Source organism: Macaca mulatta, chromosome 15, assembly GCF_049350105.2.
Source record: "Macaca mulatta isolate MMU2019108-1 chromosome 15, T2T-MMU8v2.0, whole genome shotgun sequence".
NCBI lineage: Eukaryota > Metazoa > Chordata > Mammalia > Primates > Cercopithecidae > Macaca > Macaca mulatta.
This window is the reverse complement of record NC_133420.1, coordinates 110,492,021-110,508,217: the sequence shown is the minus strand read 5'-3', so window position 1 is coordinate 110,508,217 and position 16,197 is coordinate 110,492,021. Positions and strand designations below refer to the sequence as shown.

Here is a 16,197-nt window from a genome sequence, read left to right as displayed (position 1 = left end):
TCCCAAAGTGCTGGGATTTGAGCCACCACCTTGGTCACATTACTGACAGCAGTACAACCTTTCCTGGGAGGTAACCCCAATTTTATTTTGTTTGCTCAAAAGTACGTGCAAACTGTTTTTATTTTCTTGGTCTAAATTGTGCAAAGATTGAAGTATTTACCTCCCATTATATCTTCACTTTCCTTTTTTCTCCCATCTATAATGTTTACTGGATGCTAGCCTGATAACCTTCACTTCTGTCAACTTACTTCTCAATTACCGTTGAACCTCTCTTTCTGTCATGTTTTCCCCTTTAGTAAGTGCGATCATACTGCATTGATTCTAAGATGCATGTTTTTCACATTTTAATGTCTCTGAAATCAGCCTGCATTTCACAGTGGTTGACATCTTACAATAAATTCTAGCACTTAAAAAAGTTGTTAGTAGAACATAAAATAATTGTGCATTTCAAGCAGCCCAGGGCTTCTTAGATTTGATGGAATAAAGCTAATGCAATCATAAGGTCTGCAGTTTAGAGACGCCAGTTGACTTGCCCAAGATCATGCACTGGGACAAGGTAAAGCTGAACAGGACGCATCCTCAAGCAGGCTGACTTCAGAGCCCTTGCTTTGTGCTCTGCACTATAGTGGGGGAAGCGACGTTCGGAGAGGCAAGGGCACTTTGCTGCCATGTGACAGCATCAGAATTTGAATCCAGAGCCCTTTCTCACTACTATATTTGTTTCTGTGACCTCAAGGATACAGGAATTTGGTCTAGAAAATCTCTAAGGTTTCTAATTTGAAATAAAGCCAGTTTTATTTTTTAAATTCATCAATTTTTAAAAATACATTTTCTAGTGCAGAAAATATACACGGCACAATTTAAATTAAAAATTTAAACTTAAAAAATAAATTAAATGTAAATAAAAAATTTTAAAAGTAGCAAAGGAAAATAAGGAAAAGTAATTTTTCCAACTCGTGCCCCAGCCACTCACTCCTACTCCCTAGAGGTAAACACTGCTACAACTCTTCTTGTGCACATTCTAGAGGCATTCTATGCATATAAAGCAAATATGTACATATGGCATTTTAAAGTTATCAACCGTACGTTCACACCAGTATCTCTAAGCCCAATCAGTCCCGTAACAGGTCTCATTCTAGTTTTCTCCCACTCCAAATTTGTGACTCCCATCTTCAAAATTTTCCTCAATGTAGTTTCTTATTTGATCAATTCCCATGTGCATAAACAATCTCTTGGGTCATTGTCCCTCTCTTTTTGGGATGTTCCTGGCATCTTGCTTGGCTCTGGCACCCCACGCTAACCTGCTGCCCCCTCTGCCCCTTTCCATGTGAACGCCCTTCCCATCCACACCGGGCTCAGACAAATAGTTGGCAGATAAAAGATAGACGTCCAATTAAATTTGAATTTCAAATAAGGATGTCTCAAATAATGCATGGGATATACTTGTACTAAAAATTATTCACTGTTTATTTGAAATTCAAATTTTAACAGGGCTTCCTGTATTTTTACTTGCTAAATCTGGCAACCTTACATGCTGGGCCACCCATCACCACCATACCTTAGTGCAGAACCCTCTTCATCTCACTGGAGGTTTAACATGTGAAACTGAGTAGTCCTCCTTCCCACTGTGTCTTGCTCGGCCCTGCCTAATAGCTTTTGGGCTGAAGTGTTAGGGAAGGGATTGAAAGGACAGGGAAAGGGAGAAGGAGAATGTGGGAAGGGTAAGAAGGAAAGAGGGAAGGAGACAAGAAGAAAAGTGAGAGGAAGAGGAAGAATGCATTACATTTTTAAAATCTAGATTTATGAAAATGCAGTTTTTTACTTACCTAAACTATATACAGTGTAATGATTTTAAAAACCCCACAGAGCCAGGCAGATCTCTTGAGATCAGGAGTTTGAGACCAGCTGGGGCAAGATGATGAAACCTCATCTCTACAAAAAACACAAAAAATCACCATGTGTGGTGGCTCATGCCTGTAGTCCCGGCTACTTGGGGGACTGAGGCAGGAGGATTGCATGGGTCTGGGAGGTGGAGGCCGCAGTGAATAATGATCTCACCACTGTACTTCAGCCTGGGTGACCAAGTGAGACCCTGTCTAAAAATAAATAATAATAATAATAATATATTAATTAAACCCCACATGGACAAAAATGCCACCTAAAGTCAAGGAATGTGAAATTACAACAAGCCTAGGTCAGCTGATACTAAGTTAACTAAGTCAATAGAAACTATACTGGTGAGGTAAGTTTGAAAATTTGGGAGGGTTATGAAGTTCTGCTTTGGGCAAAATCTTTTCTTGATGTTTACTACCTCCTTATTCAGAAAAACAAACAGCAACAACAACAACAACAACAAAAACCCCAAAAACAACAATCTCTTATGTAGCAAAAAAAAATCTTGGGGGAACTAGCCTTCTTTTGATGATTGTAATGTGGGAACATATGCAGTATAAATAACACAGAAAGACTTTAAAGACTCCTCATGCAAACCTTGTCCACTTTGTAAGTTGAGTATTACCTTTCAGAAAGGAGCAAAGATGAAACATTGGGTTTAAATGATTCCTTTGGTCAAAAGCAGCATCTTGGCTTTTTACATACTTATTATCTATAGATAAAACAATAAATTGCAAAGCACAGGTACATTCAAAGTAAGTGCTTTTCCAGGGTGGTGGTGGTTTTGTTTTTTAATTTTTTGGTTTTGTTTTCTCTTTGTTCTAGCCCAAAGTAGACAAAAGCAAGTGAAAGCATTCAAACAAATCATTCGAAGTTGGAAACAGGATTTGATGGGTCATCTATAGCATGTAGAAATATTTATGAAAAATATGAGGAGAGGTCTGCAGGGAGCACAGTGGGGCGATTCCTTATAAAATCACCTGAAGTGCTGGGGGTAAGTGATGTAAACATCAGGGAGGCTGGAACTCACTTGAAAAGGCATCCAAGGCAAGATGCATGTGGGCAGATCACATGCTTCCAGGCATTCTGTTGCATGCAGAAAAGTGGGATGCTCCTTTAGAGCCTCCCTCAGAGGAGATACTATCTGAGCACAGGCAAATATCTGAATATCACCTTTTGGGCCACAGTGAGGAACTCAAGGAGTTGAAATGGTTTCTGGAGAAAAAAAAAAAAGCTCAGAGATACAAGATTTTCCTTTAAACTCAACCCTCATATTTCTGTGCTGTGAGTACTTTGGACCCTGGTGGAAAGGAAATAGCCGGGAGCTTCCTCTGCCCTGTCCTCTGTCTCAAGACATCTGTAGAAGAAAGAGGAGTGTGAGATAAAAAATGTGGACTTTCAAGCCCAACAGAATCTGACTTCCAAGTTTTGTTTCCTACATAGTAGTTGACCTAGGGCAGAGGGCAGGTTACTTAATCCTTTTTTTTTTTTTTTGAGATGGAATCTCACTCTGTCCCCGAGGCTGGAGTGCAGTGATCTCGGCTCACTGCAAGCTCCGCCTCCCGGGTTCACGGCATTCTTCTGCCTCAGCCTCCCGAGTAGCTGGGATTACAGGCGCCCGCCGCCACACCCGGCTGATTTTTTGTATTTTTAGTAGAGACAGGGTTTCACCGTGTTAGCCAGGATGGTCTCGATCTCCTGACCTCGTGATCCGCCCACCTTGGGCTCCCAAAGTGCTGGGATTACAGGCGTGAGCCGCCGCACCCGGCCACTTAATTCTTCAATAAGTGTTTCTTCTTCTGTTAATACCACCCTGCTATGCTATGCTAAGAGATAAAATAGGACAGTGTTTCTGAAATGTGGTTCCTGGGCCTGCAGCGTCAGCCTATCAAGGGATCTTGTTAGAAATGCAAATTATTCACCCCACTTTAAACCTGTAGAATCAGAATCACTGAATCTATGGTTTAATGAGCCCTCCAGATGATTCTAGTGCGTTCTAAAATTTGAGGACCACTGTAAAAGGAAAAGCCACTGGCATAGAGCTGATGAACAAAAAATGGTAACTGCCTTTTTTTTTTTTTTTTTTTTTTTGACAGAGTCTCACTCTGTTGCCAGGCTGGAGTGCAGTGACACGATCTTGGCTCACTGCAACCTCCGCCTCCTGGGTTCAAGTGATTCTCCTGCCTCAGACTCCTGAGTACCTGGGACTACAGCCACGTGCCACCACACCCAGCTACTTTTTGTATTTTTAGTAGAGACAGGGTTTCACCATGCTGGCCAGGCCAGGATGGTCTTGATCTCTTGACCTCATGATCCACCCTCCTTGTGCTCCCAAAGTGATGGGATTGCAGGTGTGAGCCACGGTGCCCAGCCAGTAACTGCCCTTCTAAGCATGCTCCTTCTTCATTTCCTGTCTTCCCCTATTTATATGACTTTCCCTCTATTTTTTATTATTGGAATATATTAGTGTTGCCCTCTGTCTTCTGTTATAAAGAGAGAGGAGCTGAGAGCAGACCTTGGGGAGAGGCTGGGCTGCCACAGTTAGACCCATGCCTCAGGGACCCAGACACTCACTTCATGATGCTTTATAGGTCTCCAGGAGTCCTGTGAAATACCACCCTCACTGGACCCATGCATGAACCCACTAACTTCTGGAAACTCCAAAGGAGAGGAGAAGACAATGTACAGTGAAATTTTTCTTTGTCTGGCAGGCCCCATTTGGATTTGTGACATTTTCTTTCTTTCCAGTCTATCCTCCTCACTGCAGTCAGATCATGTTTCTGAATAAAAAGTATCTGATTCTCTCATTACTAAAATACTCTGTAACCTCCCTAAGATTTTGCCCATAATATTAGGTAAAACTCCTTATCATAGCATGTAAAGCCCTTCTCAGTCTGGTCTTGAAAGACCTCTTCAGCCTTGTTTTACTTGTCTCTGTTTACTGTTGCTATTACAGAATAGAGATTAGGTAATTTATACAAATGAAAGTTTATTTGGCTCATGGTACTGGAGGCTGGGAAGTCCAAAAGCATGGCGCTGACATCTGGTGAGGGCCTTCTTGCCGCATTATCCCATGGCAGAGAGCAAGCAAGCATGTGAGACAGAAGGAAGTGGGGCCAAACTTACCCTTTTATCAAGAACCCACTCCCTCAATAACTAACCAACTCCTAAGATAACAGCATTACTCCATTCATGAGGATGTAGCCCTCTTGGCCTAATCACCTCTTAAAGACTCCACCTCTTAATAGTGTTATAATGGCAACTAAGTCTCTAACACATGAACTTTGAGGGGAACAAACTCAAACCACAACAAGCCTCATTGCCCATTTCCTGCCGTCTTTCTTCTTCCCATTTCCAACACACATGGGTACACATGCACATGCATGACTTGTCCCTGTGGGAAAGCAAGTGGTGAGCAAAACACCACTGGTGGATATTACCCTTGAGGGGGTCATGAGGAGAATAGAGAAAGTATTCCAGGCAAGAGGAACAAGATGTGAAACAGCATGGGGAACTACAATGTGGCATTATGAGGAGCTTTTTGTTTGTTTGTTTTTGTTTGTTTGTTTTTCTGAAAGTGAAATTTATGAGGTAAGGTGTAAAGACAGGTGGTGCTGGAAAAGAAAGCTCAGGTCAGGCCTGGGAAAGTCTTTAGTGATATGCTAACCAAGGTGCCCAGCAAAAACCAAACAGCATACTCATATGCAAGTTTCAACACATTGCAGATTGTCTAGTGGTTACATTAGATTCTTTTTGTTCAGGTCTTGAATAAAAGTAGGCATATTATCTTTGTCAAATAGCTGAAGAAACTGAGACTCAGAAGGTAAATCATTGACTCATGGGATATTTCCATTATAAGATGCTGAGGATAGGATCCACAGCATCCTATCCTCAGCCATCACTGTGCTCCCAATCACGACACTGTTCTGAAGCCAGGGCTTTCCCTGGCCCTATAAAAGTAGCAATTAACTTCAAATTTGGACTACGGCTCTAGATCTGACTCAAACCCTCTTCATGGAGGTCCTCAATTTAGATGAGTTACTTTCTTAACCTTAAGATATTTGTTTCCTTATACTTGGTGTCTTAATTATTTGTTATTATTTATTCCCTAACAACACTGGCTAGGAACATTCTGAGATTTGGGCATTTAGTTTTTCTGTAGATCCCCTTGATAAATTCTTGGTGGACAGCCTCCTCTGTCTGAATAGCTAGTATCAATATCCACAAAGGCCCTTTATGCAATTTGTCAGTTCTGTAAGTGTCAATTTCGTAGAGTGGGTGTCTTTAGTGGCCTCCACTTATGTTTGAAAAAATTTTAACGAATGCTTTTACTTCGGAATTCTTTCCTGAAAATATGTGGCAAAAACAATCTTGAAAATAATATTTTGTTCTTTAAGAGTTGGGCTATTGTTCCCTCTCTTTCAGGAACTGGTTTACAAAACTTATATCCAGGGAAGCACAGTGAAACCTTAAAGTGTAGAAAAAAACCCAGAGGAATCAGTGTGTCAAACTGCAAACTAGACTTATTTGAAGTCACCATAACAATGACAAAATTAATATATTAATAGCAACCCTAAGGCTGATAAGTTATTTTAGTAAAGTGTCTAAAAGTTTTAAGGATTGCTTTTCCATGTTGGAAAAATGATTATATATACCTTGGGGAGAAAAAGGTCTATTAATTGCCTCCATTTGAACATTATCAATATTAAGACATACATTAAATTAGAAAAAGTTTTAAATTAATTAACTTCAGCCTGGTAAATTCTCAAACTTTTATGTCCTTTGAAGGCAAAGATTATGGTTGTATTCCTTGAAATTATACAGAGCTCTGTCTATAGTAGTGAATCTAAAAATAATTGTTGAATCAATGAATGAAACATTATTAAATCAGATCAATCAACCTAAAAATAATGTTCACAAACATGTCATCATGTTTTGTTCTGCACTACGTATTTCAGAACATTGTTTCCATTTAAAATTGGTTAAAATAATTTGTACTTCTAGATATTTATTTTTCAAATAAAGTAGCAATTGTGCAAAATAGCATAATTCCAGAAATAGTCATTGCAGCATAGCTTGCAATAGTGTAAGATTGAAAGCAATCTGAATTCCATCAATAGAGAACCAGTTATTTCTGTATAATGGAATACTATGCAACCATTACAAAAAATTGGCATCCCAATATATCTGATTGGTTTATATGGCTAAAGTAATTTTATTCCTCTTGGCCTGTGATTGATCTAAGAGTGGGCATGTGACTCAACTCTTGCCAGTGAAGTGTAATGGGAGGGCTAGCAGGGAGGGCATTCTTTCCTGAACAATAATGCAAACTTGCTTGAGGAGGGGGCCTCTTAATCACCTCTCTCCATCCATGTAGATAATGCCTAAAGGTACAACAGGCTTTTACAATTGCAAGCAAGAAGATAAAAGCCAACTTTCAAGAATGGTAGCATGAGAAAACAAGATCTAGGTCCCTGATTCATCCCTGAACTGCTGACTCAATGCCAGCAACCACCAACTTCAGGGATTCTGTTGTAAGAGAAGAATAAAATGCCTATTTGTTTGAATCTCTGTAAGTCAGGCTTTCTGTTATCTGCACCTTGATTAAAGAACTCTATTCCACAGTCTCAATCTCTACTGAGAAAAGATCATTGCTAGTATTATATTCTTCACTGCAAAATAGGAACTGCAGAATTTAAGGAAATAGGTAAGGAATCTCTTTTAAAAGACAACTAAGTAAATGAAAGTATAAAGCAGTATCTACATGTTATTTTTGTATTTACAAGTGATTAAATAATATATTCATATTTTCTTGTATCTGCATAAAGAAACACCTTAAAGGATACACACACGCACACACACACACACACACACACAACTAAATAAGGAGCAGGACAGAGGGAAACAGGATGAATTGGGAATGAAATTCCCTAATTGTGTGGGAATTAGGAATAAAAAGTAAACAGGAAATAGAGAAGTGAACTCATTACAAAAAAACTGAAATTTGTGCTTACAGAAAACACTTTTTTGATAAAACTACATTTTAATGCTATTTACTGACTCAGTGATTTTAGTCAAATCACCTAAATTCTCAGGGTCTAATTTTCTTACCTACAGGATGAGAAGTCATCGTTTTCTAATTAGACCTTTTTCATTTTGAAAGCTATACAACTCTGTGATGTATCACTCAATTATGTCATCCTATACAATGTTAAATAGTTACATTTAATAACTTGAATTGAACAATTCAAGTTAAATAATTCCAATTTGAAGTTCTTATCTGGACAACCTTATAGTGAGTTGTTGGTGGAGCATTTGGAGACAGCCTGGGAATGGATCACATTAAACATTTCTGACCGTTTCCATTACGAAATGTTAAAACTTAATACTTCAACCTTCATACTTCAACCCTTGTCTGCCATTTCTTATTTCTTTGCTCTGCTTGACTTTTTATTTTCTCCATAGCAGTTGTATCTTCTAACATCCCCAATAATTAACCTATTAATTGTGCATTATGTAAATGATTTCTCTCACCACACTACAAACTTCACGAGGGTGGGGAATCTTTGCTTTGTGCATATCAAGTACTTGGCACAGAGTAAACGTTCAACAAATATTTGCTAAATGAGTGAGTGAATGAAGTCATGGTAGCACACCAGATCCGTTTGAATGTCTAAACAAGCTTTTACCACCGTGTGGGAAGAGTGGTCTGGAAAGATAGCAAATCATCAGTTTTCACATTTGGATGGTTGAATGGTTTGTTAGGAAAACACACAGAATCATAGTTTGCTTTTTCCTGGCTCATCTTTTATGACAGAAACTTATGAAGTAAAAGTAGGCATCTTAAGGACTCAATACAAGAAAACAAATCTAGATATTTATTAAAAATAGAGTAGCCTGTTATTAAATTAGTGTTAACCCAAGCATGCTTGGGTGCCTAGACTCTGTAGACCTGAGAATAGGCAACTTTAAGGCTTTACTTCTAGGTCTCAGAACTGAAGAGCTCTCACCCTTAAACAGAGAAACTCAGTCCTTCTGTTTTTTGGGGTCTCAGTTCAGGTTTCCAAGAAAGGTGTTCTAGTTTGAAATGCATACCCCAGCTTTGCTGCTCCCCTGCCTGCCTCTGCTGCAGCTCTTTCTCAGCTTGTCCTTCTTGGTGGCTGAGTGCTGGACTGCTCCAATGCCTGCTGGCTCTTGATGTCCCCTCTGGCTGCCCAGGCAGTTGTGCTGACCTTCTCTACCTTGAACATGATTGACGTGACTGCTTTCCCCACCGTGATCCGGGTAGTACCTTCTCCCTCTTACATCCCCTATTCAGTGGCAGTGAGACGGAGAGAAGGCCACTCAGCAGAGTTGCTGGAATCTTCGGTTGTTTTTCTTTCAGATTTGCAATTTAGTTTTCATCCTCCCAGAGCAGAGAAACACTTTCTCTAGGTTAGTGTGGATTCTAGTAGCGTCTGTATCACGAACCACTGCTCTTGCTCCCTTCAAGCAGTTACCGAGGCTGCCCTCACTTATGAATTTCTCTCTTCTCTAACACACAGGCTTCTTGGTTGCCATCTATAATGTTGCTTCCATAGTCGCCCTATATATGTCAGACATATATGTCTGTATATCTGAAGTATAACAGTGGACAGGATTAAAATTATTTTCCATGCAACTTCTATGTTGTGTGAACATTCAGGGAATATAGTTGATGTGTGTTGGTAGAGGGGCCAGGAAGGAGAAGGGCAACTCCCAATTCAACACGTTACTGCGAGGGAGACATATTGACCTGGGTTTGGAGCTTGGTTCTACCTTTTGTTCATTCTGTGACCTTTGGCAATTTACCTGATCTCTCTGGAACTAATTATTTTTCACTTCTAAAATGTGCATAATGATAATACTTACCTCATGGAGTTATTTAATGATAAGTATGCTAAGGGTATGTGGGGCCTTAAAACAGGACCTAAATAGGCTCTCAAATGTTGGTACATATAATCCTTAACATTGTCATTCTAATTCCCTCTTCCTTCTTCTTTATAATCATCCTCACAATCAGCACCATCGCTACCACTACTATCGACATCATCATCTCATCATCACCATTTTGAATCTAGCTGGGACTTCTGTAACACTAGATTTCTACCAAAACTCAATTTTTTCATCATCACAATATAGCAAACACAGCATTTAGTTTCTTTTGGGGGAGAAGTTTATAACTTTTATGTTATTTACTATTAGGTGTCAAGTTGACTGGGTTGAAGAATGCCTAGATGGCTGATGAAGTATTGTTTCTGGGTGTGTCTGTGAGGGTGTTGCCAGAGGAGACTGACATGGAGCCCGTGGACCGGGAGAAGAAGACCCACCCTAAACGTTGAGTGCACACCATCCAATTGGCTGCCATCGTGGCACCAACAAAGCAGGCTGAAGAAGGGGATAAGCAGCTTGCTGTGTCTTCTCTGTCTGGCTCTTTTTTCCCATGGCCTGCGGGAGGCTTGCTTCCTCTCTTGCCCTTGGATATCAGACTCCAAGTTTTTCAGCCTTTGGACTTTGGGACTTGGACCAGTGGCCACCTGGAGGCTCTCAGTTCTTCAGCCACAGACTAAGCATTGCACTGTTGGCTTCCCTGATTTTGAGGCTTTTGGATGTAGACTGAGCCAGTCTACTAGCTTCTCTGTTTCCTTAGCTTGCAGATGGCCTGTCGTGGGACTTTACCTTATAATAGTTTGAGTCAATTCTCTCTAATAAACTCCCCTTTACATATATATATCCTATTGGTTCTGTCCCTCTAGAGAACCCTGACTAATATACTTCCTAAAACTCAGTTGTTAATTGATTTAAAATTTTAAAACTTAAAAGAGTGTAACACAGAGAATTGCTTATTATAGCTTATCACTCACATACTGAGACCAATATTCTCTTTCTAAAAGATATCCTAACTAGAAGATAGTCTTAAACTTTAATCATGAAAGATAATATCTAGAATTAAAGAAAATCACACAGAAAACATGAAATTTACTGTATTACAAAACTCCTATCCTGGAAAGAAACACCTCTAGTAATACTGGTCTTCCCTGCCTACCATCCAAGGCCCCATGCTTTACGTCCAAACACTAGGGGGAGAAAAAGTTACTTTTCAGGCACAATTCCTCAAATTAAAATGCTAGGTATTGTGTATGAATTTTTAAAATCTCTCTATTTTTCCACATGGGAGAGATATGATATGTGGTTATATTGAGAACATTTATAAAACTTTAGACAGAGTATTTGGAAGGTGGCCTCACTGAGAAATATTAGAAAAGGTACAATCTGCCAAAATAATTCTCTGAGAAACTGGAAATCAATAAATTGAAATAGAGAAAAGTGGACATAAAATTGGAACCCAAATTTTGAGATTTATCTTCTGGGAAACAGAACTGGGTGAAATGGACAAGTATTTTTCCTTGTTATATTTTGATAGTTTAATATAAGCTTGAATTATTGTTTGTAGACTCTGGGCCATTGCTTCTTGTATTTGTGTGTGTATGTGTACACACACATATTTGTTTTAAAAAAGAGGGCTTCCTGCTATTTTATTGAGGAGTACTGAAAATTAAGCTTTTTTCTTTTTTTATTTTGAAATGATTTTAAATTTATAGAAAAGATACAGAAACAACACAAAGATCTCTCAATCTTGATAGTACTCCTCAATCAAGTTCCCAAATATTCTTTTAGTGCATTTATTTTACCATTCTCTCTGTCTGTCTTTCTCTCTGTACACGCAAACAACACACAATATGCATAATATGTGCATATTACTATATACTTTTCTGAAGCATTGGAGAGTAAGTTTCAGACATAGTATCTTATTACTTTCAATGTGTATTTCCTAAAAACAAGGATACTCTCCTATGTAATCACAATTAAATCTTTACAATTAGGAAATTGACAATGATAACATATTACCATCCAATCCATAGACCCTATTCAAATTTTGCCAATTATCATAACATTCTTTATGAAGTCCAGGATCCAATCCAAGATCACATGTGGCATTTAGTTGTCATGTTTCTTCAGTTTTCTTCAATATGGAACAGTTCCTCAGTCTTTGTCTTTTTTTTTTTAAAAACGGAGTCTCTCTCTGTTGTCCAGGTGGAGTGTGGTGGCGCCATCTCGGCTCACTGCAAGCTCCGCCTCCCGTGTTCACGCCATTCTCCTGCCTCAGTCTCCCGAGTAGCTGGGACTACAGGCGCCCCCACCACGTCCAGCTAATTTTTTTGTATTTTTAATAGAGACGGGATTTCACCATGTTAGCCAGGAGGGTCTCGATTTCCTGACCTCGTGATCCGCCCGCCTAGGCCTCCCAAAGTGTTGGGATTACAGGCGTGAGCCACCGCGCCCGGCACCTCAGTCTTTCCTTGTCTTTATTACCTTGGTATTCTTAGAGAATATAAGACAATTATTTTGCAGAATGTTCCAGAATTTAGTTTCATCTCATGTTTTCTTTGTGATTTATACATTGTATGAGGAAGTACCATGTATTGATGTTGTGTTCTTAGTACATGATTTCTGCAGGTACATGATGTTCGTTGTCTCATTCTTGGTGCTATTTAAGTCTTACCACTTTGTTTAGATGGTATTTTCTGGGTTTAGAATATTTAATATGTGTTTTGTACGTATTAAGTAATGAATAATTAAGTAATTTGTGGGGAATAGTTTGAGACTATAAATATCTTCTTTCTCATTGAGCTTTCACCCACTAGTTTTACCATCCTTTGATGACCTTTGCCTATATAAATTATTTCTATAATGGGTGGTAAATGGTGATTTTGTATAATCTATCATTCTCTTTACATATATGTTATTCTGCTATAAGGTAGCGCTATCTGTCCATCTATCTACCCATCCATCTATCCATCCATTCATCCATCCGTATATCATTTATCTTATCTATCTGCCTACCATGTATACCAGTATTGGCTCAGAATCTTCTTTTACTCAATGAGTTACACTCCAATATTATAATTATAATACTTGATGATCAAGTTGTCCCAGGCTTTGTTAGTAAAAGCCCTTTCAAGCTGGCTTTTTTGTCCTTTTGACTTGCCCTCACAATTCTTTGAACATGCTTTTACTTTCTGGCACAAGATATTCCAGGCTTATTTTGTTGTTTCCCTGCTCTAGTCCTTGATTCAGTCACTTACCAAGGACCTTTGGTTTTTCCTTAGTAGCGAATGCTACTACTTTGAAATCAACACCTGAGCACCCTGGATATTTATTTCTATCAGGGTGTCATTGCATCTAGGCCCTTTTTGCAGATGGAGCTAGAAAAGATGTGCCTGTATACACACGCCCACTCGTGCACACCTACAGCTCTGTCTATTTCTGTTTATGTATATTTAAAAACCATGATTCTACACTGACACTTCCAATTCCAATTCAGTACTGCAGGTTTAATTGCAGCATTCATCTTTCTATATTTGTAATTTCTTCTCCAAAGGTGAGAAACCTGCTTGCCATTATTGTCGATTTATTCATTTATTTGTTCAACACCCCTAAGTAGTCAATACTGTGATTTCACAGGCTTCTTCATCAGCCCTAACCCTGCCAACCACTCCTGCCCCACTGAATGTGCCAATGGATTGCTCAGCTCCAACTAAGGAAAAGAAGAAGGAAGTTGGATACTTTATACCCTCTATATTGTCCATTAGCAACACAACCTAGAGCTAGGCTGGAGAAAGAAAACGCCAAAATGCTAATGAAAAATGTTCAGATGTATCACATATTAAGCATACATGATCCCAAATATTTTGCCTGATTTATGCTATGTATGCTATTTTCCATGTTGTATAGGCTCTGGTGCTAGTGTTCATTTATAGAAATCTCCATCGGCTGTACAAATTGCAATTTAAATACATTTAACTATGTGCTAATAATCTCATAATCCAATTTATCATGTATGATTGACAGATGAAATTATTTGGGGCAAAAGCTATGATTTTATTGTTGTAAGTTATTGTGAATGCTGGGCAGTGTAGGGCATGGCACTAGCTACTACCTCCCAGAAATGTGTAAGGACTATTGAAGGTTCCTTGCTCTTTTTTCTTCTTCAATATAAGCAAAGTTATTTATATCATAAAGTTGAAAGTTGGAATTCCACCCTTGCCTATTCTTTTTCCTCAGAAAGATGTCTTTCTTTCTAAGCATATGATACACTTAAGGATAGGCGGTGTCTCCTTTGGACATCTGTGTGCCAAACATGCATTGTAAATTTTTTCCCCTTAGTAACCAGGGGTGAAGTTCTCAACAGTATTTGTTGAGGATGGTAAAAGATTTAAGAAGAAAACACATTTTTACATCTTTCCCTTTTCTTTCTCCTTTTTTTTTTTTTTTTGTTTGTTTGTTTTTAGAGGGAGTCTTGCTTTGTCACCGAGGCTGGAGTGCAGTGGCGCGATCTCGGCTCACTGCCTCCCGGGTTTACACCATTCTCCTGCCTCAGCTTCACGAGTAGCTGGGACTACAGGCACCTGCCACCATGCCCGGCTAATTTTTTTTGAATTTTTAGTAGAGCCGGGGTTTCACCGTGTTAGCCAGGATGATCTCTATCTCCTGACCTCGTGATCCGCTCACCTCGGCCTCCCAAAGTGCTGGGATTACAAATTTGAGCCACCGGGCCGGGCCTCCATTTCCTCATTTTAGAGTAATACTATCAGGGAAATGAAGATGAAACATAGAAACTTTGGTGAATAATTAAGATCATACACACAAGCATATCCATGAAGTAAAATATTTTCTGCAGACCTCCCCTCACCTTTCCAAATCATAGTCATAATATACTGAAAATCTTAAGAATGTTAAAGTGATATGATGACCTTGAAGTAAATAGCCACTTTATGGAAGATATTACATAATTCTGTATTTATATGTTCATAGTCTTTGATGACCGAATAATTACATTGAAGTAGTTTCATCTTACAGTGTGGTATTGTCTTTTTAACTATTATTAACAATCTATTTCAAGGAAATATATGAATGAGTCCACATCCTCACATTCATTGAATACTGTTTTTCTTTTTTGTAGTTAAATCTTTTCAAACAAACTGAGTCCTCAGAACAGGAATGACAATTATCATGAGTTTGTTATTCTAATGCTTGACTTTTCTTTTCTTTTTTTTTTTTAAGTTCAGAAAACCCATTGACTTTCTGAATTGAAAAGTTTAGCTCTGGAAAATGTATCATTGAACTTAAATAAATTTGTGTAAATAATTATAGACATAATGGTAAAGTTTGGCCATTGTCTACTATAATACCTACAAACCATTATTTTTTGGTTCAATACTCAGGCAGGTAGGGGAATGCATATTGTAGAACTTTGCTAATAGAGAATCTTTCTGGAATAGATTAATAAGTATCCAAGAAGCACTTGGACAGCTTTAAACAAAAGTGGCTCCAGATTACAGATGGATTACTTGATGGCATCTATACTCCAATGGGTCAGTCTAGAAATGTTCCATTAGTCAATTGAAAAGGAGACTTTGGATTCAGCAAGGCATTATTACAGATTGATGGAAGTTGATTAAATAGGAATATCATCAATAGCTTTTACTTAAAAAGATCATATTTTATTTTGCTTTATTTTTTAAAACAATTATTTATTTATTTATTTTGAGACCAGGTCTCACTCTGTCACCCAGGCTGGAGTGCACTGGGGTGATCACAGCTCACTGAAGCCTTGGCTTCCCAGGCTAAAGCAATCCTCCTACCTCAGCCTCCAGAGTAGCTGGGACCACAGACATGTGCCATCATGCCCAACTCATTTTTGTATTTTTGATAGAGACAGGGTTTCACCATGTTGCCCAAGCTGGTCTCAAACTCCTGAGCTCAAGTGATCCATGCACCTCAGCCTCCCAAAGTGCTGGGATTACAAGCATGAGGCACCATGCCTGGCCTTTATTTTGCTTTGTTTACTTACAACAATAATCCAATATGTTACTGTACTATAGTGTATAGCACTTTCATACATATTACTTCATATACATTCGCACGAGCATATTTACAATAGGAAAAGTAGGCTAGAACCTTCAAAAAATTACATTCAAATAGAAGGATTCACAAAGTAATCTGATAATTTCTGCTTGCAAAGTCTGGTGGAATAAATGTTTCTTAGGGTACAGGACATCAAGACTATAAGAATATCCACAATAATCTTCCAATTTAATATATTCTGCTATTTTTCAATCTTTTCTTTTTTTAGTGGGCTTTTTTTGTTCTTGACTTCTTGGTGGTGGGGAGGGCTCTAGTTTCATTTCAGATAAAATGTAAAATATATATAATTTTACAAGA

The 16,197-nt window shown here is 38.6% G+C and overlaps 1 long non-coding RNA gene across 2 annotated transcripts in view; it reads left to right on the top strand.

The window, feature by feature from the left end:
• LOC114672825 (uncharacterized) overlaps nucleotides 1-14,013 on the top strand; it is a 44,699-nt gene extending 30,686 nt beyond the window's left edge. For both annotated transcript variants that reach the window (XR_013405118.1, XR_013405117.1), the window contains exons 3-4: nucleotides 2,719-2,887; nucleotides 13,438-14,013. This is a non-coding gene — a long non-coding RNA (uncharacterized LOC114672825). The remainder of the gene's footprint in view (nucleotides 1-2,718; nucleotides 2,888-13,437) is intronic.
• The last annotated feature ends 2,184 nt before the right edge of the window (nucleotides 14,014-16,197 follow it).